This window comes from Girardinichthys multiradiatus, chromosome 1 (genome assembly GCF_021462225.1).
Source record: "Girardinichthys multiradiatus isolate DD_20200921_A chromosome 1, DD_fGirMul_XY1, whole genome shotgun sequence".
NCBI classification, from domain to species: Eukaryota; Metazoa; Chordata; class Actinopteri; order Cyprinodontiformes; family Goodeidae; genus Girardinichthys; species Girardinichthys multiradiatus.
In genome coordinates, this window is record NC_061794.1 from 15,249,209 (window position 1) to 15,271,687 (window position 22,479).

Sequence of the window (22,479 nt, forward strand, 5' to 3'; positions counted from 1 at the left end):
GTCTTCAAGAAGCTAGAGACAATCTACAAGAACAGCTGCAAATTCAGTGTCAGACATGAGATAAATCAAAGGGATTTCTGTAGCATAAACAGTGACCTTTTAGTAATAACTCCCTGTGTCACTACTTAACAGTTATTAATGTGTGACAGGGCTGTTTCATGGTTTGAAAGTTAATGTTACCTAAAGGAAAACTTACATTTAGAACTTGTTCTACATAATTAAGAAGGTCTCTATAAAATATGGGTATCAAAAAATATATTTTTAAAGATTAATAATGAGCAATAATGACAAGATTTTCAATTGTTTCAATAGAGTGTAAAGCCTAAGGAGGAAGCACTGAACTGTGAAAAGATCTGTTCATGATCAGAGTGCAGATAAAAGTGGCAAAAGAAAGGCCTGATGGAAAAATTCCAAATAGGACCGAATACATATTAAAAGTAGAACTACAAAAACTTAACAGCAAAAGTGCTAGTGTTGTCTGCTTGATAATCCTCCACAAGCTTCACAATTATAAAGATGCTTTTGAGCAAAGCTCACAAAGACAAGTGTTTGCACGAATTTGAGAAATGTGCAAAAATTATATATATATATATATATATATATATATATATATATATATACACACACACACACACACACACAGTGGCTTGTAGAAGTATTCATACCCCTTCACTTCAACTTTTCCACATATTGTCACATTACAACCACTAACATGAATATATTTTATTTAAATTTTATGTGAAAGACCAACACAAAGTGGTATAAAATTGTGAAGTGGAACAGAAATTATACATGATTTCTTTTTCTTTTTTTACCAATAAGTAACTGAAAAGTGCGGTGTGCAAAGTATTCAGCCCCCTTTACTCTGAGTGCAACTAATTGCCTTGAGAAGTTGCATGATGATTGCTAATGAGAAAATAGAGTCCACCTCTGTGTAATCTAACCTCAGTACAAATACAGCTCCTCTGTGACGGCCTCAAAGTTGGTTAAGAGAATAATGGGGAGCAAACAGCATCATGAAGTCCAAGGAACACACCAGACAGGTCAGGGATAAAGTTGTGAAGAAGTTTAAAGCAGGCTTAGGCTATAAAAAGATGTCCCAAGCTTTGAACATCTCACAGAGCACTGTTCAATCTATCATCCAGAAATGGAAAGATTATGCAACAACTGTAAACCTACCAAGACAAAGCAGTCTAACTAAACTTACAGGCTGAACAAGCAGAGCACTGATCAGAGATGCAGCCAAGAGGCCCATGGTGACTCTGGATGAGCTGCAGAGATCCACATCTCAGGTGGGGGAATCTGTCCACAGGACAACTATTAGTAGTGCACTGCACAAATGTGGTCTTTATGGAAGTGTGACAAGAAGAAAGCCATTGTTAAAAGAAAACCATATGAAGTCCCGTTTGCTGTTTGCCAGAAGCCATGTTGGGGACACAGCAAACATGAGGAAGAAGGTGCTATGGTCAGACGAGACCAAAATTGAACGTTATGGCCAAAATGCAAAATGCTATGTGTGGTGGAGAACTAACACTGCACATCACTTTGAACACACCATCCCCACTGTCAAATATGGTGGTGGCAGCATCATGCTCTAGGGGAGCTTCTCTTCAGCAGGAAGAGAGAAGGTGGTCAGAGTTGATGGAAGATGGATGGAGCCAAATACAGGGCAATCTTAGAAGAAAATCTGTTGGAGTCTCAAAAGACTTGGGACTGGGGCGGAGGTTCACCTTCCAGCAGGACAACGATCCTAAACATAACGCCAGGGCTACAATGGAACAGTTTAAAACAAAACATATGAATGAGTTAAAATGGCCCAGTCAAAGTCCAGACCTAAATCCAATTGAGAATCTGTGGCAAAACTGAAAACTGCTGTTCACAAATGCTCTTCATCTAATCGTCTTTGCAAAACAGCTGAATTTTGCAAAGAAGAATAGGCAAAACGTTCAGTCACTAAGTGAGCAAAGCTGGTAGAGACATACCCTAAAAACCTTGCAGCTGTAATTGCAGCAAAAAGTGGTTCCAAGAAGTATTGACTCAGGGGGGGGGGTTGGGGATGCTGAATGCTTTTGCACAATGCCCTTTTCAGTTTTTTATTGATGAAAAAAAAAAAACTAAATTATGTATAGTTTTCTTCCCAGTTCACAATTGTATACCACTTTCCGTTGGTTTTCATATAAGATTCCACACACACATATATATACAGGGGTTGGACAATGAAACTGAAACATCTGTCATTTTAGTGTGGGAGGTTGCACATTGCACCAGTAAGAGCAGAGTGTGAAGGTTCAATTAGCAGGGTAAGAGCACAGTTGTGCTCAAAATATTGAAATGCACACAACATTATGGGTGACATACCAGAGTTCAAAAGAGGACAAATTGGTGGTGCACGTCTTGCTGGCGCATCTGTGACCAAGACAGCAAGTCTTTGTGATGTATCAAGAGCCACGGTATCCAGGGTAATGTCAGCATACCACCAAGAAGGACGATCCACATCCAACAGGATTAACTGTGGACGCAAGAGGAAGCTGTCTGAAAGGGATGTGCGGGTGCTAACCCAGATTGTATCCAAAAAACATAAAACCACGGCTGCCCAAATCACGGCAGAATTAAATGTGTACCACAACTCTCCTGTTTCCACCAGAACTGTCCGTCAGGAGCTCCACAGGGTCAATATACACGGCCGGGCTGCTATAGCCAAACCTTTGGTCACTCATACCAATGCCAAACGTCGGTTTCAATGGTGCAAGGAGTGCAAATCTTGGGCTGTGGACAATGTGAAACATGAATTGTTCTCTGATGAGTCCACCTTTACTGTTTTCCCCACATCCGGGAGAGTTACGGTGTGGAGAAGCCCCAAAGAAGCATACCACCCAGACTGTTGCCTGCCCAGAGTGAAGCATGGGGGTGGATCAGTGATGGTTTGGGCTGCCATATCATGGCATTCCCTTGGTCCAATACTTGTGCTAGATGGGCACGTCACTGCCAAGGACTACCGAACCATTCTTGAGGACCATGTGCATCCAATGGTTCAAACATTGTATCCTGAAGGCAGTGCCGTGTATCAGGATGACAATGCACCAATACATGCAGCAAGACTGGTGAAAGATGGTTTGATGAACACGAAAGTGAAGTTGAACATCTCCATGGCCTGCACAGTCACCAGATCTAAATATTATTGAGCCACTTTGGGGTGTTTTGGAGGAGCGAGTCAGGAAACATTTTCCTTCACCAGTATCACGTAGTGACCTGGCCACTATCCTGCAAGAAGAATGGCTTAAAATCCATCTGACCACTGTGCAGGACTTGTTTATGTCATTCCCAAGACGAATTGACGCTGTATTGGCCGCAAAAGGAGAAGGGAGGAAGACATGCATCAAACCTCCCAGGGTCTGGAATTGAACTCATGTCCTCTGTATACGGCACACACACTCTACTTCTACAGCACACGCAGCACCTGTAGTTGAAATTTTTAACAGGAACACACCCCCAACTTTTACACATAGCTGGAATTGTAAGCACAACTTCATAATTGTCTGAAGACTAGTCTTACCAAATGAGCCAGACTCTACAGTGGAGTGGAAATAGCGCAAAATGAAAATCTTTTAAACATCTTTTGAACATATCCCATGGCCTGCACAGTCACCAGATCTAAATATTATTGAGCCACTTTGGGTTGTTTTGGAGGAGCGAGTCAGGAAACGTTTTCCTCCACCAGTATCACATAGTGACCAAGCCACTATCCTGCAAGAAGAATGGCTTAAAATCCCTCTGAGCACTGTGCAGGACTTGTATAGGACTTTTAACAGGAACTGACAGGAACACACCCCCAACTTTTACACATAGCTGGAATTGTAAGTACAACTTGATAATTGTCTGAAGACTAGTCTTACCTACTGAGCCAGACTCTACAGTGGAGTGGAAATAGCGCAAAATGAAAATCTTTTAAAATAATACCCAAGTACTTGGTGAGTTATAATTTGATATGTATGTGTAAAGGTAAATGGGATGTACAAACATGATCAACACCACCAATAAATTAGAATAAAGAAAGATTCTGGATATATTGTACCACAAATGATAACCTAACACCTAATGCTTTTTAAAAACTACAGGTCCTTCTCAAAATATTAGCATATTGTGATAAAGTTCATTATTTTCCATAATGTAATGATGAAAATTTAACATTCATATAGTTTAGTTTCATTGCACACTAACTGAAATATTTCAGGTCTTTTATTGTCTTAATACGGATGATTGTGGCATACAGCTCATGAAAACCCAAAATTCCTATCTCACAGAATTAGCATATTTCATCCGACCAATACAAGAAAAGTGTTTTTAATACAAAAAACGTCAACCTTCAAATAATTATGTACAGTTATGCACTCAATACTTGGTCGGGAATCCTTTGGCAGAAATGACTGCTTCAATGCGGCGTGGCATGGAGGCAATCAGCCTGTGGCACTGCTGAGGTCTTATGGAGGCCCAGGATGCTTCGAAAGCGGCCTTTAGCTCATCCAGAGTGTTGGGTCTTGAGTCTCTCAACGTTCTCTTCACAATTTCCCACAGATTCTCTATGGGGTTCAGGTCAGGAGAGCTGGCAGGCCAATTGAGCACATTGATACCATGGTCAGTAAACCATTTACCAGTGGTTTTGGCACTGTGAGCAGGTGCCAGGTCGTGCTGAAAAATGAAATCTTCATCTCCATAAAGCTTTTCAGCAGATGGAAGCATGAAAGTGCTCCAAAATCTCCTGATAGCTAGCTGCATTGACCCTGCCCTTGATAAAACACAGTGGACCAACACCAGCAGCTGACACGGCACCCCAGACCATCACTGACTGTGGGTACTTGACACTGGACTTCTGGCATTTTGGCATTTCCTTCTCCCCAGTCTTCCTCCAGACTCTGGCACCTTGATTTCCGAATGACATGCAGAATTTGCTTTCATCCCAAAAAAGTACTTTGGACCACTGAGCAACAGTCCAGTGCTGCTTCTTTGTAGCCCAGGTCAGGCGCTTCTGCCGCTGTTTCTGGTTCAAAAGTGGCTTGACCTGGGTAATGCGGCACCTGTAGCCCATTTCCTGCACACGCCTGTGCACGGTGGCTCTGGATGTTTCTACTCCAGACTCAGTCCACTGCTTCCGCAGGTCCCCCAAGGTCTGGAATCGGCCCTTCTCCACAATCTTCCTCAGGGTCCGGTCACCTCTTCTCGTTGTGCACCGTTTTCTGCCACACTTTTTCCTTCCCACAGACTTCCCACTGAGGTGCCTTGATACAGCACTCTGGGAACAGCCTATTCGTTCAGAAATTTCTTTCTGTGTCTTACCCTCTTGCTTGAGGGTGTCAATAGTGGCCTTCTGGACAGCAGTCACGTCGGCAGTCTTACCCATGATTGGGGTTTTGAGTGATGAACCAGGCTGGGAGTTTTAAAGGCCTCAGGAATCTTTTGCAGGTGTTTAGAGTTAACTCGTTGATTCAGATAATTAGGTTCATAGCTCGTTTAGACCCTTTTAAAAATATGCTAATTTTGTGAGATAGGAATTTTGGGTTTTCATGAGCTGTATGCCAAAATCATCCGTATTAAGACAATAAAAGACCTGAAATATTTCAGTTAGTGTGCAATGAATCTAAAATATATGAATGTTAAATTTTCATCATTACATTATGGAAAATAATGAACTTTATCACAATATGCTAATATTTTGAGAAGGACCTGTACTAGGCTCATCTGACTAGGGGACTAAAGGGCGAAAAATATAAAGGTTTGGCTAACTTTGTTTTCTAACCTCCTGCTAAGAGTCTGTGAAGGCTTTGTAAAAGAACAATCTGTGAGGATGAGCAGCAGAACACCTGAAAACAGAAGCTGAGAAGCAAAACAATAACTCAAAAAGGCAGAAAATGTGCACGAAAGTTATAAGAAAACAGAAGCAATTGTTTATTGTGAATTCTTTAAAATATATAGAAGAAGCCACCAACGAAGTTGTTCATTTTTCCTCCATGCTTATTGGCATTGTTTCATTAGTGTTTAAATTAAGAGGAATTCCTGCTGATTCTGTGGAGAAAAAACCTTGGAATCTGCCTGAGGACAACAGCAGGGGCTCCACAAATAGATCTTATCACAGTTTGATTTCAGGTAGTTAAGTTTGACAAGAATGTGTTGCTCCAGTTTTTCCCAGCAGGTTTTATTGTTTTACTGAGACTCATGACTTCAATATGACAATGCAGAGGGCAAACTCAGTTTCATTAAGACAAATCTGTCTTTTTATGTTTGATCACACATTGCATTCTTCAGTCTCCATTAGAACCATAACTCAATGCTATTAATCCACAATTATGCACAAAATTATCATCTGCAGAGCAACTGCAGTACCTTAAGACAAAAAAACGACAGAAAAGGTCATTTCTTGACATAACAAATAAAAAAAGACTGAATTCTTGTTCAAAGGATCCAAAACATTGCAGTGGTCAATTTTAGTTTGAAATTGTCAACAGGATCGGACACAAAGCTGGCAGCATGATGAATCATGTTGATTGATGGTTAGTCTTGGTCTCTGTGCCTAGTGTGGCCGAGCACTGGGTGTCAGAGATGCAGTAAGACTACTGAACATAAAGTTGTTAAATGTCACCTGCACCCGCCTGCCTGAATTTTCTAATCTGATTCCTGAGCACATATTGATACCTTCTGTATAGAACATAGACTTCTGTATAAATCGTTGTTCAGAGCATTAGTCGTAACTCTAACAGATGCTGTTTAAATTGACTTTGAGAGGACATGGTTTATATAATTTGGTCTCTTGACAACATGATGGCAAAGTGTCTTTTATTACATAAATGCAAGACCAAATTAGTATTTAATCCTCTTTTCAAAGGTACCAGCAGTTTAGGCTTTTCTTGAACTACAAAAGTAAATGATGATCAGTATTAGGCATGACCCACTGAGAAATTATCATGCTATGTAAACCTTGAGCAAAAATACCAGCTTCACAGCATTTACACAACAATTTACAACAAAATGCAAAACATAATCCAATTATTTCTATTTAAAGCTAAAAACAAACAATTACTGCTGAAATTAAACAACAGATCCTATTTACCCACCTTCAACAATATTTAATTGCTCGTTCACATAAGTAGCGAATCAGCCAATCGCATGATAGCAATTTAGTGCATCAGACATCTAAAAATATCTAAACATGGAGAAAACAGCTTTCTGAAGCTCAAATTGAATGTGAAAGAAAAGGGATTCAAATGAACCTTCCGTGGTTGTTGGTGCCAGGTGGGCTGGTCTGAGTATTTGATAAAATGCTGATCTACTAGGACTTTCACAAACAACCATAGGTTTATAGACAATGGTCTGAAAATGAGAAAATATCCAGTGAGTGGCTATTGTGTGTGTGCCTTGCTCATCTCAGGTCAGGGGAGAATAGGCAGACTTGTACAAAATCAGGTCAAATAATAATGTGTTACAACCATGGGAAATCCTCTCTGAGGAGATGAAATGTTGAACATTGATGCAAGTGTGCAACAGTAGCTGAAGACCACAGGGTACCACTCCTGTCAGCCGACAACAGGATATTAGCTACAATTCAAACACGATTACCAAAATTAGACAACTACATAATATATCAGGTTCTGATCTCAGTTGCAACATTCAGATGGTAGGGTCCAAATCTGCCTTCTATCACTGGTTCAGACTGCGGTGGTGTTAGTGCAATAGTGGGAGTAGGATGTTTTCTTGGCACAGTTTGGGCCCCCTTTGTACCAGGTAAGCATTGTTTTAACCCCACAGGCCGAGTATAGTTGCTGACCATGTCCATCTCTTCATAAGCCCAGTGTACCCATCTTCTGATGGTTATGTCCAGTGGGGTAATGCACAATCTCACAAAGATGAAATCATCTCAAACTAGTTTCTGAAACATGGCCATTAGATCGCTGCACTCCAATGGTCTCCAAAGTCACCAGATCTCAACCGAACCCGGCACATTTGAGATGTGACAGGGCAGCAGATTCGCATCAGTGACATGCAGCTGACAAATCTCCAGCAACTGCATGATTTTATCTTGTTAATATGGACCAAAACCTCTGGGGAGTATTTCCAACGCCTTTAGTCTAAAACCTAGAAGTAGTTATTAAGAGTTTATTGTACAAAGTATTATCTCTTCTTGCCATTCTGCACTTCACAGAGTACCGTAAGAATAACAAGCAACTATTAGCTGGTTAATTAGTAATTAGTCTGCTCAGGTAGTGAGTTCCTTTTTCCAGCATGCTAACTGTAAAGTAAATTCCCAGTTATAACAATGTAAATGATTGCAAAGAGCCAATCAGCTACCCTAAACTATCATTATTAATTACCACAGGTCAAATGTTTTTTGCATAATTATACACCTAAGGGCACTGTTTGAAATAAATTAGATCTAATCTACAAAAGCCGCCAGATAAAAGAGATAAAACTAAGTTAAAATCAGTATGAATTGAACTCAGTTTTTACACAAAGCTGGTATCACCACTAGCAGCTTCCAGGCCCTAAATTACAGCATGCCCAAATGAGATGCCTAACTGAAACAAATTCAGCATTTTCTGAGCGGCTCTGAAGCTCGTCGTTCAGGGTGCACTCATATGAAATATAGCGAGAGCAGCAATTAACTGCTTCTGCTGTCCAGAACTGACACATCGGAGAGCTTGCAGGAGTTTCGGAGAGGACGCCAAAAGCATCCTCCAAATCTTTCAGAGGAGAATTCCTTCATCAACAAACACATAATAAGCAGCAACTCAATGAGTAATGGGAAGTTGGTGCTGCTATTCAAACAGAGACAGACAGTGCTGTTTTGCAGATTAATGGGAGAGGTGTCTGCCATCCCAAAGCATTCTCCTCATCATCCATCACCCTACACTGGCCACACCGCTCAGCCAGGTGCATATGTCTGAGTTACATTTCCCCAAATATTACTGTGAACATATTACTTCTGCTCTGGTGTAGTGAGAATATCCAATAAATAGCAAAACACAATATCTTATTCCCAGCGCCTAATTATAGATCCCTTCAGCCAGTTATTCCTTCTGTGAAGATATGTTTGTTTTTGAATAGAATTAAATGATAAACCATCATGGATGTGAAAAGGTGGTGTTATAAGTGGGTAGTAAAACTTATGTAATGACGTTGAACCCAAAAATGTCTCGAAGTAATTGGCTGTCACTGCAAGTATCGTAGACTCATCAGATAACACATACTTTTAGTGCTCATCAGGGTTGGCATGGATGTCTTGTTCTCAGTTATACAATCTATTCACAACTACTGAATCACAATGACTAGCCTGATGACTTTCAACACTGAAATTTAAACTAATACTTCAATAGCACACCATTTGTAGCTCAACATAATCTGGGTGGAGAAGAAAATTTGTGAACAAGGACTCAGGGGGTGGAAGTCTATCAAATGTCTCAACTGCATCGTGCTGTTGCATGACAATAGCCCCACCTGCCCACCTTGCCCTACTAGCAGTTCTTGAGGTTAAGGCCACAACAAACCACTGATATCCTGGTCTCCAGAACAAATGAGAGCAAGTGCCAAGGGGGTTTCAAAGTAGCCTGCAGTATTCGATTTCTTCTGCCTCCCCGTTCCAAGCCACTGACCTTTCAAATTAAGTAGATTCAGCCTCACCTCAAGGCTAAAGGCAAGTCTAATATAGTTAGGCATAATTGTGCCCGCAGCAAGCGTTTTTAATGATGGAGAGATACTTCATGTGGGGTTTCTATGTCCTCCATAGCCAAACTAACTGCTAAGCAAATTTCACTGATTTTTTGTCCCAGTTGTGACAGCACTGGGCAAATTCCCTACTCCTTCCAGCTGTAAAAGCCAGTTTCTTCAGGGCTTATCAGGCTGCTCCAGACGAGGAGCACTGTCAGGTCTGCAGAAGTTTCTAATCGGCCGTTTCTACTGTGCAGAAGCAGATATACGGTTTTTGCTTGTGTATCCTTGTGCACATTGTGTGTGTTAGCTGCTGTGGAGGAAATTGAACTTTGAAAGAAAGAACACAGTTATAACTAAGGAAGCAATATGATTTCATAGAAATAAGCTTAAATAAAATCAGAGTTTTTTTCTGACAGTACATTAAATGACTTTTTACTAATGTTTCTCAAAACAAAAAGTGCAAAGTCTGAGTTCACCACACCTCCAAGCCTATAATTTATGTGTCTATAGTTAAATTCGGTCTGTAATTAAACATGTTTTACCAACATTTATGCTAAACAATAAAATGGCAAGCATTTAATTTGGTCTTTTCCTTGTGATAAATTTATGAGGACTATAAACCTCATTCCTTGATCCCATGATCCTCTGAGTGGACTTTATTGGTTATGTCCAAACTAGCATTCTCACATGTAAACAACCAAATAACATAAACTTTTACATCATAAATGGAACATCTTCGTACCAGTCCTTTCATCTTTAAAGGATTGAAAATCACCTGAAAACATGGCTTTAAATAAGTGAGAGCACACTAGTTCTGTCTCTGACTATTTCCTTGAGGTTTTCTTTCTGTTATGGGTTGAGAATGTGGTCAGGGATGGATAATGGAGAAGGACAGGGAAGAAGAATAATTATAGATCATAAAAGGACATGACTACTGTACTCATTTTTCATAAAAACTAAAATCATACCTAATCTGCTCCCAGCATCTCTGTTAATCCTTTTCAGTCTCCGATGTTTGTGTAATAGTGGTCTATAATAGCCCAAGCACAAATGGAAAAAGGATTTTTCTCCTCCATGGAAAATGCCAACATCACACCTGCAGATCTTTCAATGGCCACTTTAAATTTAGATGCCACTATTATCTTAATTCATGTTCTGTTGGTAAGTGAAGAAATGTATCAATGCATTCAATCCAATGACTGAATGCATTATCCAGTTTCCCCTTGAGTGCATGTTTAACACTCACCAGCAGAAGCCACAGGTTAAGATTCGTCTGATTAAAGGTGCAGCCAAACAGCACAAGAAGTAATCATGTTCTGACATTTTTAAGATTACAACAGACAATAAAGACATTTAGCGAAAGTGCAAACCACTTACTTCAAAAATAAAGCTCGCTACATTTTGTTAGGTATCAAAACAGACAAGTTTGCTACAGCTTCAGTATTCATGCCAGATGTTAACACAATCAGGCCTATAGTAACACCACCAGGAATAAATTGGACATTGAAAAAAGGTATTTTGAATCAGCGTAAAGGTTTGTTTTCTTGACTGACAATTTTTACTGTCAAAGCTTTTGCTTTCATGGACCAAGACCTGAAAAACCTTCATCAAGCTCCATAGTTAGAGACAAACAAACAGAAACAGTGGCACCTTATGATGAACCCTGTACTACATACTGTTATACACTTGTGCAGTAGAATGAGTCAGCTGGTGTACACACAGCAGAGACATTGTATCCTCCCCCAGCCTCCATCTAATCTGAGAAATATGTTAATCAACAGAATCTGAGGCAGATAACACGCTGAGGAAGGCCCATGACCTGGACGGATTAAGGTGCATGATGTGAAACAACAAAATGATCTGTAATGGAGGGTTCGTGGTTGTGTGTTTATTGCAAAACTATGACCTAATTGGGCTAATATTATATCATGAAGGAATAGATTTTGTTAATAATCTGCCAAAGAGGAGCCATCATGGTGTTGTTCATAGGGCAATTCAATGCATTTATCATCCGGCTCAGACGCATCAATTTTCTTTTCTGCATTTTCCTTCAGATTCATAAACTAACTAAAGTAGATTTGGCCAGTAGATGAACCCAAAAAACCTACCCTGGTTCCAGGAAAAAGCTTCAGATGTGGAAATGTGTCTAGAAAGACATTATAGATTAATCACCTTTAATAACCCACTATTGAGTCAACAGCATCTCTTTAAATAACAATGAAATCATGGATTAAAAGACTACTCAGTACTATTTAATCTCTACCACTGAAGCTGTTTAGACATCAGAATATTTTGTTTTGAGCAAATGCAAATCTGCTGATCAAACATTCTTATTAAACAGGTCTGCTGCTTCGACTCATTCTTTATTTAGGGCATCACGGTTTTGTGGATAAAAATCAGTTTTGTAGATTCAATAATTAGTTTTACAAGACAAGCCAGCAGTTGTTATAGTTTAAACGTGCTGTGTCTGCTCATACAATTGTTTGGCAGTGTCTCTTTTCTGCTAAAGACTAGATGTTTCAGCAAAACCAAGCCTCTATTATTGAAACTCTCTATTATTCCGAGAACTACCTTTTTGTCCTTTACATTTAAAAAACTTCATTGTGCGATTAAATAGACCTGACAGAGTCTATCATTTTATGAATTATGTGTGAGCCCTACGTTATGGTGATTTAAAAGATTAGCAGTTTTTTTACACACAAACATAAGAACCTGCTTTTCATTTTTCAGTTGAGCTTGCTGGTGATAAATTCCTGAAGAGATGAAGTTAAAACATGACTGATAGCATGCACAACTAAAAAACAGTAACTTAGAAATCAGTATGTAGTCAGGACAGGGTTGGTTTGAGAATTATAATAGCTTAGAGGAAAGTTAAGCTGATTATGTAAATGAATGTACATAGTTTTAAAATATATTTTTATATATCTTGGCCATAATGGCTGTAACATGTATTAAAAAAGAGTTAATATTTGCACTGCATTATTTTAATCAGTAAAACAGATGAGGGATTTAATTTTCTCCGCAATCCTCCTGAGTTCTCCTTTTCTAATGAAAATATTTCTTTCAAGTCTGATTGAAGTTGAATAATTTCTATGTTGTTGTCGTTATTTGAGATTTCAGAGATAAAAAGCTTAAATCAGTGTGACAGCAACTTTTGCAACCACATAATGAATAAAAAATGGTAAATAAAAGATGGCAAAGCCAGTGGTAAATTTTATTTTTGGATGATTTCATAACACAGTAAAACTGTGGAAGAGAAAACCTCATCTGTACTTTGTTTAGCTTACCAGCAGCATGAGAGGATGCTGGTAAGCTCCAAAGCCTAAAGTTGCAATTTATTATCATATTATGTAAGAATTAGTTGCTTCTCTTGCTTCTTCCTCCCTTTCATCGTTTTTTTCTAAATTTGTAGCCAAGTCTTCTTTTTGACAATACTACAAATATTGAGCCTGTCTATTTGTGCAATTTGTAGGTGTACACACAGAGACACTTTCCACACAAAGCGCAGCATGTGCAAAGACTCTGAGCGTGAAGTTTATGTTTATTTATTTGTTTTTTGAGAGTGTGAGTTTTGATCTAAGCTAAATGGTAACATTCTGTTTGTTGTGTTCAGAGCACTGACAGGACACCATGCAAACAGCCACCACAATCTGACCACAGTTTGTGGATGCCCAAAGAGAGACATCCACATTCCAGTGGATTTTTTTTTTTTTTTTTGTGGCAGAGCATCTAGTGTTTTGAGTTCTCCTTCCATAGCCTTGTCAGTCAGGTCAGTCCCACCTCTAAATATGCTAAAATAACATTAAACAGCTTTATTTGAGGAGGCCGGGTAAAAAAGAATATTTCAAAAGAAACACAGCACACTGATCAGGGAAAAGTATTTGTTGATTTCATAAGAATACGAGCAAATAATTGTTTGACTTGGCATTTCATAGGATATGTATAAAGCTCCTTTGAACATGATATGAAAATGTCTGTGAAACAATTTGTTCTAAATACTAATAAAATAATACACAGCTTTCACTTTCTCCTCTGATGCATGTTGTCTTCGTTCAGCAGTGTGACTAGTGAATTATTTATAAGTACTCACTTTATTTTAGCTCAGCAGGAGAGTCTTGGCTGTTGTTTCATTGCTGTCCCCGTACTCTGTATGTTGGGCTTGACATGTGTAAAACACAGGGTGTTTGAGTGTTATTTATACACTTGAATTTACAAGGTAACAAGGCATACCCCTGGTGCAAAATGCTTGCTTCACATGAAAAATTAAAAACTTGATTTTGACCTGAAGCGATGCTTAATAAACATAACAATGAAAATACATCTAAAAGATCTCTCCGTATTTTCTACTAATGCTGGCTAGATAACCAGGCAGCACTAGTTGTTAAACGTGAGTAAAATCCCTTTTCACCATAGGATAGGTTTGCTACCCTGCTGTCAATTTAACATGAGATGAATAAGAGGGAATGCAATTAAATGGATCTTTTATACTCTCACATAAGTTAACTTCCTATCAGTCATAATGAAAGACAGCTTATCAATAAGAGAACCAGTGAAAAAACATGCTGACTGTGGCACCTAACAAACGACCATTTGAGAGTAGTGGATTTAAAAGACAGTGAGCTGTGGCTTTTAGGACAGATGATCAGCTTTGGACACACCTGGGTCTCCTTGCACACAATTTATCACATCTCCCACACAGACCAGCGCTGGGTGCCAGAAAGGAATGGGATCTCCTGCAGCAAGCTGAGACTATTCTGCAGATAATCAAGCATGCTGGTTTGCTGGAAAATATCTGATATCAAAACTGGCTTATGTCAAGGGATTTAATCAGAAGAAACATTGTGCCTTTTCAGCATACTACACCTTTAAAAGGACATATTCAGCAATTTATGACATGCATTAGGCGGTTCAATATTGTAATGAACACCACTTGTTGACGTAGCACATCTTTCTATCAAACACACAACTCCTCCCTTTTTGCCCTCATGGTGGTAAACCATTTAAGGCCGCCTTTTTCCCCACAACTTGAGCTGGAATCCCAGATGTGCATCTGCAAATCATGACCAAATGACAACAGCCTCAGTCACAACTTGGTCAATACAACTTTTGAGACCATCTGGAGGGGAGTTTAAGTTAGAGGATGCACACAGAAGTCATACCTCCTAGTAAAAATAACAAAACTCTGTTGATGCCTTGTGTTTATAATGCTTTCCAAAAGATTCATATTCTTTGAACGTTTCCCCATTTTGTTAACAAAAAATTTCATATATTTAATCAAGCCTCATGTGATAGATCAAAAAAGTAGTACATTATTGTGAAGTGGTAAAGTTTTTAAATAAATAAAACTCAAACCTCTTTCGGACAATGTCTTTATCAGCTTTACACAAGCTAAGTCAGATTTGATGGATAGCATGTATGGATATCAGCTTTAAAGCCTTGTCCCAAATAAATATTTGGATTTAGGTCTGGACTTCAACTGGGCCATTGTAATGCATGAATATACTTTGATCTAAACCATTCCATTGCAGCTCTGGCTGGATCTTTAGGGTCATTGTCCTGTTGAAACCTTTGAACCTCTCTGTCAGTTTCAATTCCTTGTAGCTAAAAGGTTAATTTTGCCAAGGTTGCTATGTATTTAGCTCCCTCCATCTTCCCATTAATAAGCTACTCTGTGTCGGCTAATATTAGCCATCCCCTCAGCATGATGCTGCCACTACCATGTTTATCGGTTGGGATGGTGTATTCAGGGTGATGTACAGTGCAACTTTTCAATTCAATTCAATTTAAAGATACTTTATTGATCCCCGAGGGGAAATTAGAATTCCAGTACAACCCATCCAAACATACATCATGACACAAGACAAGGGAGACGGGTCACCGAGGCTTTGCTGCCCACTCACAGGCGCTGCCCTTGTTAGATGAGAAAAGAGGCCACATTAGGTAAGTAGAGGGAAAATAATCATATTTCACACTTTATCCTTAGCAGGATACAGTTTGAGATTGCAAAAAAACCTCAGCACAAAGAAGCAACAGTTGACAAAACAACATCATGCCAGGAACGGTGAATGTGGTGTGAGGGGTGCATATGTTTATCTTGAGCATGTGTCTGTGTGCGAGTGAGTGTGTGCAAGTAAGTCCATGAAGCACTGTCACAGAGGCCATTGTCCTTGATGGTACGTTGGAATGTTCATCAACCGGCCACAAAGTTCTGAGCAGGTCCACAGATGTCCTCAGGGAAGGGAGGGTGGGCAGAGGGAGCAGAGCGTCATGTTTACACGACTTCCAGGAGAAGTTGAAGATAGCCAGCCATCAAGGCCGCGCAGGGGAGCCAGATTCAGAAAAACAATAATTATTTGGGTTAGGCTGACTCTTAATTTTCCGTCAGCCTTGAGAGTCTTGCTGGTGCTTCACAAAGGCGAATCCAAACAACAATTCCTGGTCTTTCTGCCAGATCCAAGCGAACAACTTTCTCCAAGATTTATCCCATTTCACCCCTGAGTCCAGGAACCGCAACCTGCCTGCGATCCTGTATAAGGATCACATCCAGTCTGCGATTCAGCTCACGTAACATCTCAGTTTGTGCTGATCGCTCTGAAAATCCCATCACACATGCCAGGCAGCCTTACAATGGCCAGAACAGCTGGCCATTGTCCACATTTTCTGAATGTTGGATAAAAAAATATTTTTTGATCTCCTCTGACCAGAGCATCTTTTTCCACATGCCTGCGGTGTCCCCCACATGGCTTGCAGCAAACTGCAAATGGGAAATCTAATGACTTTTTTTCAACAACGGCTCATGGGCCTGATTTGTGAAGTGCATAAATAATAGTTGTCCTGTCAACAGATTTACCTGAGTTGTGGATTTATGCAGCCCCTCCAGAGTGACCATAGGACTCTTGACTGCTTCTTAGTTTAATGGTCTTCTTGCTTACCCTGTCAGTGTAGATGAATAGACATGTCTTTGTAGGTTTGCAGTTGCATAATACTCTACAGACACATTAGTTGACGTCGGTACGCAATAGGTTGCAATGGACTTATCAGAGTATAGGAAAATGAATACGCATGTAAACCACAATTCTCAGACTTACATTTACAAAAAAAAGCTAAAAATATGTGTCTAATCCCTGCCACTTCACAATGAAACACTACTTTTTTTAGGTGGCAAACTCTCATTAATAAACATGGAAATGTTTAAGAATAGGAGTCTGCAAGGCAGTGTTAATATCTTTATGCATGCATGTGTCTAAGTCTTTTTGGATCTGTGAATGATTTGATGAACATCGTTTAAATCAAATCTGAGCTTTACATTCTTTACCCTAAACCCAATAAGTGTGCTGATTCATTATGGTTCGATGATAGAAACTGAGAAATTAAGAGAACAGCTGGATAAACTAGTGAGATGAGAGAAAGTCTGAAGGAAGGGGAAGAAGAAACTTAACAAACAGGAGAAAACAGAAAGATACTGATGAAGAGTGAAGAAAGATGTGAATATGCGAGAAAGGCAGCGACAGATGGAAGCAAAAACAAATAAAGCGCTCGCTAGCGCTACCCTCACAAGATTGATTCTGACTGTCGGCCAGGGCGCCCTGATGGATATCTAAGCCTTGATGTGAATTTACATGCCAGGCACAACCCTCCCCCCTCTGTCCAACCCAATAACCCGACCCGCTCTTAGCCTGCTTTGAGTGATAAGGAAAATGAGAACTGGCTGGCATATTTAGCCCCAACAATGCCAGTGGTAAGAGTTTCTTCAGCCTGGAAAAGATGGCATGTGTATGTGAGAGAATATCATTTTAGTGGTTGATTAATGGCAAGGAAGCTATAGTCAGCTGCCATTTCGCTGCAGGGGCATGCCAGGCTCAAATTGAATGATTGCAAAGGAAGAGGAACGGTGTTCAGTTGTCAGATAGAGGGGAACTATTGCAGCAAGATATTTTTTCTTTGACACTCTTTGCTTTACAAGTTTCTACACCTCTGTCTTTTCAGTCCTGGAGATTACTTGGAGTCACTTCAAAACTAAACACCTCAATAAAGAGCAGCAATAGCATTAATTCATAATCCCAAGCTCTAAATGACCAGTATATCCTGAATAATAAACACGCACACATATTTTGGATGGAAAAGGACAGCAAACACAATTACTTCTTTCCCATGTTTCTCAACATTCTTGTGTTCCATCGAGGCAGAACAAGGTTTCGTCTCCTTTAGGCATAAGTGTTAGGGAAATACAAAATTAAACATCTGCCTCGCAGATCAGATGACTTTCTTTGCAATAAAGCATTATTTGTTATAACCTTCATCAAAAGTGCTGGATGTGAGCAAAGAAAATCTAAAATAACTTACTTTCACACATATATAGTGATGAAAGTGCAGTGTGGGCAGTGACTGAATTAAAAATATTTGAAAGGAAGAAACAAACATGTTGAAAGATAAAATAAATTTAAAGAAGATATAGAGAGACTTAGGAATCATGAAGCCACTTCTTTGGATTTTATCTAGACCCTGGCACCAACATCAGAGTCAGAGTCATCTTTATTGGCTATGTTTGTGTGCACCAACAAGGAGTTTCTAGCGCTCAAAGCTTATCAACATTAACTATAAATATATAAACTTTAGAGGAAATAAAAAGGGTAAGGTGTTCATTGTGATCAACAGAGAGACGGCCTGGGGGAAGTAACTGTCTCTATGACGGCTTGTTTTTGTAAAAGTCTAAACAACATGTGACCAGGATGTGTGGGATTGGCAAAAATGTTACCTGCCTTTTTCCTGACCCTAAACTTGTACAAGTTATAATTAGGGGGGAGGTCCTCTCTGCAGACCTAATTGTTTGTTGCAGTCTGGACCTGGTCTGTTTTGTGGATGAGCCAAACCACACAGTGATGGACGAATAGAGGACAGACTGAATTATGGCAGTGTAGAAGATGACCAGCAGCTCTTGTAAAAGGTTGTACTTCTTGAGATTCTGCAGTAAGTACAGTATCTGCTGAGCCTTCTTCCACAAAGTGGACTAGGGGTCCACGTCAGGTTCCTGAGAAAGGTGGTACCTAGGAACCAGAAGTGGTCCACAGTCAACACAGTGTTGTTGAGGAAGGTAATGGGAGGTAGTGTTGGGGGAGTTCTCCGGAATTCCACAGTGATTCTCCACAGCCTTGAGCAGATTAAACCCCAGGTGGTTCTGACTGCACCAGTGGATCAGTCTGTATGCGGACTTGTCACTGTCCTGGGTCAGACCAATAACAGTGGTGTCATCTGCTAACCTCAGGAGTTTCACAGACTGGGCTGCTGAAGTGCAGTCATTTATGTAGAGGGGGAAGAGAAGTGGGGCAAGAACACATCCCTGGGGGGCGCCAGTGCTGATGGTTCTTGTGTGGGAGAAGATGATCCCCAGTTTCACCTGCTGCGGCCAGTCAGTCAGAGAGCTGGTGATCCACTGACAGGTGGTACTGTGAGCTTGGTGAGCTTCTGGTGGAGAATATCTTGGTTGATGGCATTGAAGACCGAGCTGAAGTCCACAAACAGGATCCTGAAGTACGTCTGGGTGATTGAGGTAGTGAAGGATTAAGTGTAGTCCCAGATTGACTGCATTATCTGTCAACCTGTTTGCCCAGAAAGTAAACTGCAGGGGGTCCATGGTGAGTTTCTTGGAAACCAAAATGATTATGGAGTATTTGCCCACAGCCATCAGCATCTACAACGGCTCTTTGAAGAAACCTTCATAATGAGCTACAACAACATTTAATTTCCCTTTGGGATTAATAAAGTAGTTTTGAATTTAATTGAATTTTAAGCAAGAGGGAATCACACACAGCTCCAGACACTTGTTGAAGATCTTAGTGAAGATGAGGGTCAGCTGGTCAGGGCAGACCTTCTGGCAGAAGGGGGAAATACCACCAGGTCTTAGAGTTTCTTTCCTTTTCTAATGCTGAAAGACCCTATTTACATCTTTCTCAGTGATCTTTAGTGCAGGCAGGAGGTGAGATGGTAGGGGGTTGTACAGTTGTTGGTAAGGGGTGCAGAGATTCCTTTTATGTGGGAGGGAGGTGTGAATGTCTGGTTTTTAAACCTATAGAAGAAGCTGTTGAGGTCATCAGCCAGTCTCTACTCCTGTAAGCCTCTTTGGTTTGATGCAGCTTCCTCAGATGTGATGAAACCATGGTTTATTGTTGTATGTGCAAAAGGTCTTGGTCTGCAAACACATGTCCTCATACAAACTGACATATGACGTCACAGGATCAGTAAATCCATTTAGGTCTGTGGAGGCAACTTCAATAACACTCTGCAGTCAAAGCAGGCCTATACCACCTACTTTGACTCATCAGTTCACTTCCTAACAGTCTGAACCACATGCATCCTAAGTGATCCAATCGTTTCCGGACAGCATTGTGAACACACTCAAAACATTTCAGAACAGTTTTACTCAGACTATCTTGTTAAGTGATCTGGGACACTTGTATCTTCAGTAGTTTAGCACTATGAATGCAATCTGTCCAGGAAGCCACCAAAGGACCCTCCCTTGACATGTGGTGATCCTCTTTTTTTTACTTTTCTAAATAGGGTTAGCAAACTCAGCATTGCTTTCATCTACAGGTCCTTCTCAAAATATTAGCATATTGTGATAAAGTTCATTATTTTCCATAATGTCATGATGAAAATTTAACATTCATATATTTTAGATTCATTGCACACTAACTGAAATATTTCAGATCTTTTATTGTCTTAATACGGATGATTTTGGCATACAGCTCATGAAAACCCAAAATTCCTATCTCACAAAATTAGCATATTTCATCCGACCAATAAAAGAAAAGTGTTTTTAATACAAAAAACGTCAACCTTCAAATAATCATGTACAGTTATGCACTCAATACTTGGTCGGGAATCCTTTGGCAGAAATGGCTGCTTCAATGCGGCGTGGCATGGAGGCAATCAGCCTGTGGCACTGCTGAGGTCTTATGGAGGCCCAGAATGCTTCGATAGCGGCCTTTAGCTCATCCAGAGTGTTGGGTCTTGAGTCTCTCAACGTTCTCTTCACAATATCCCACAGATTCTCTATGGGGTTCAGGTCAGGAGAGTTGGCAGGCCAATTGAGCACAGTGATACCATGGTCAGTAAACCATTTACCAGTGGTTTTGGCACTGTGAGCAGGTGCCAGGTCGTGCTGAAAAATGAAATCTTCATCTCCATAAAGCTTTTCAGCAGATGGAAGCATGAAGTGCTCCAAAATCTCCTGATAGCTAGCTGCATTGACCCTGCCCTTGATAAAACACAGTGGACCAACACCAGCAGCTGACACCGCACCCCGGACCATCACTGACTGTGGGTACTTGACACTGGACTTCTGGCATTTCCTTCTCCCCAGTCTTCCTCCAGACTCTGGCACCTTGATTTCTGAATGACATGCAGAATTTGCTTTCATCTGAAAAAAGTACTTTGGACCACTGAGCAACAGTCCAGTGCTGCTTCTCTGTAGCCCCGGTCTGGGGAATGCGGCGCCTGTAGCCCATTTCCTGCACACGCCTGTGCACGGTGGCTCTGGATGTTTCTACTCCAGACTCAGTCCACTACTTCCGCAGGTCCCCCAAGGTCTGGAATCGGCCCTTCTCCACAATCTTCCTCAGGGTCCGGTCACGTCTTCTCGTTGTGCACCGTTTTCTGCCACACTTTTTCCTTCCCACAGACTTCCCACTGAGGTGCCTTGATACAGCACTCTGGGAACAGCCTATTTGTACAGAAATTTCTTTCTGTGTCTTACCCTCTTGCTTGAGGGTGTCAATAGTGGCCTTCTGGACAGCAGTCAGGTCGGCAGTCTTACCCATGATTGGGGTTTTGAGTGATGAACCAGGCTGGGAGTTTTAAAGGCCCCAGGAATCTTTTGCAGGTGTTTAGAGTTAACTCGTTGATTCAGATGATTAGGTTCATAGCTCGTTTAGAGACCCTTTTAATGATATGCTAATTTTGTGAGATAGGAATTTTGGGTTTTCATGAGCTGTATGCCAAAATCATCCGTATTAAGACAATAAAAGACCTGAAATATGTCAGTTAGTGTGCAATGAATCTAAAATATATGAATGTTAAATTTTCATCATGACATTATGGAAAATAATGAACTTTATCACAATATGCTAATATTTTGAGAAGGACCTGTATTCTAAACTGATTACACAGCTATCTGGAACACTATAAAGATCGGATTTTTTTAGTTACACATTTTAGGAATCTTCTGGTAGAACTTTATTAACCTCTCTGTCACAACGTTGGATTTTATTGATCAATGCTAATCAGGATGCTGTATGGGATATATTTTCTGTGGGATATAGTATATTTTTTTGCAGTTTCTGGGGGCTGAATGCACCAACTGCAGTCACCACACTGTAAAATGATCTATGCAAAGCACATCATTTCTCTTTATGTGGAACGTCCAGTCACCTTTACCCAGCACTTTGTGTATAGGCTAAAAAGAGATATGTGGAGTAACTGACAACAAGCAGTGTCGCTGTACTGTGTGGTGTTATGTGCTTTATTGGTGGAAATCTTCAGTGTACTGTTAATTGCTCAGCTGAGAGCCTACTCTCAGACTTGACATTATGTTTATTATGTTATGACGGCTCAGCAAGGGATTTAATTCCAGATGTGAATGGCCGTTGTTTGGCTTGGCCATATACATCTGAATCAGCCAGGGAACATGTCGATGCCAAGTCTGGACACATGACACACAAGGTAGATCAGGGGTGTCCCAAGTGCGGCCCCTGGACTGATTTTGTGGGGCCCACGACCGCAATTTGAGAA

General features: G+C 40.4%; 1 protein-coding gene across 8 annotated transcripts in view; it reads right to left on the bottom strand.

Annotated features, from left to right (window-relative positions):
• LOC124872321 (nephrocystin-4-like) overlaps positions 1–22,479 on the bottom strand; it is a 277,448-nt gene that overhangs the window by 51,530 nt on the left and 203,439 nt on the right. The gene's annotated exons all lie outside the window — the stretch shown is intronic.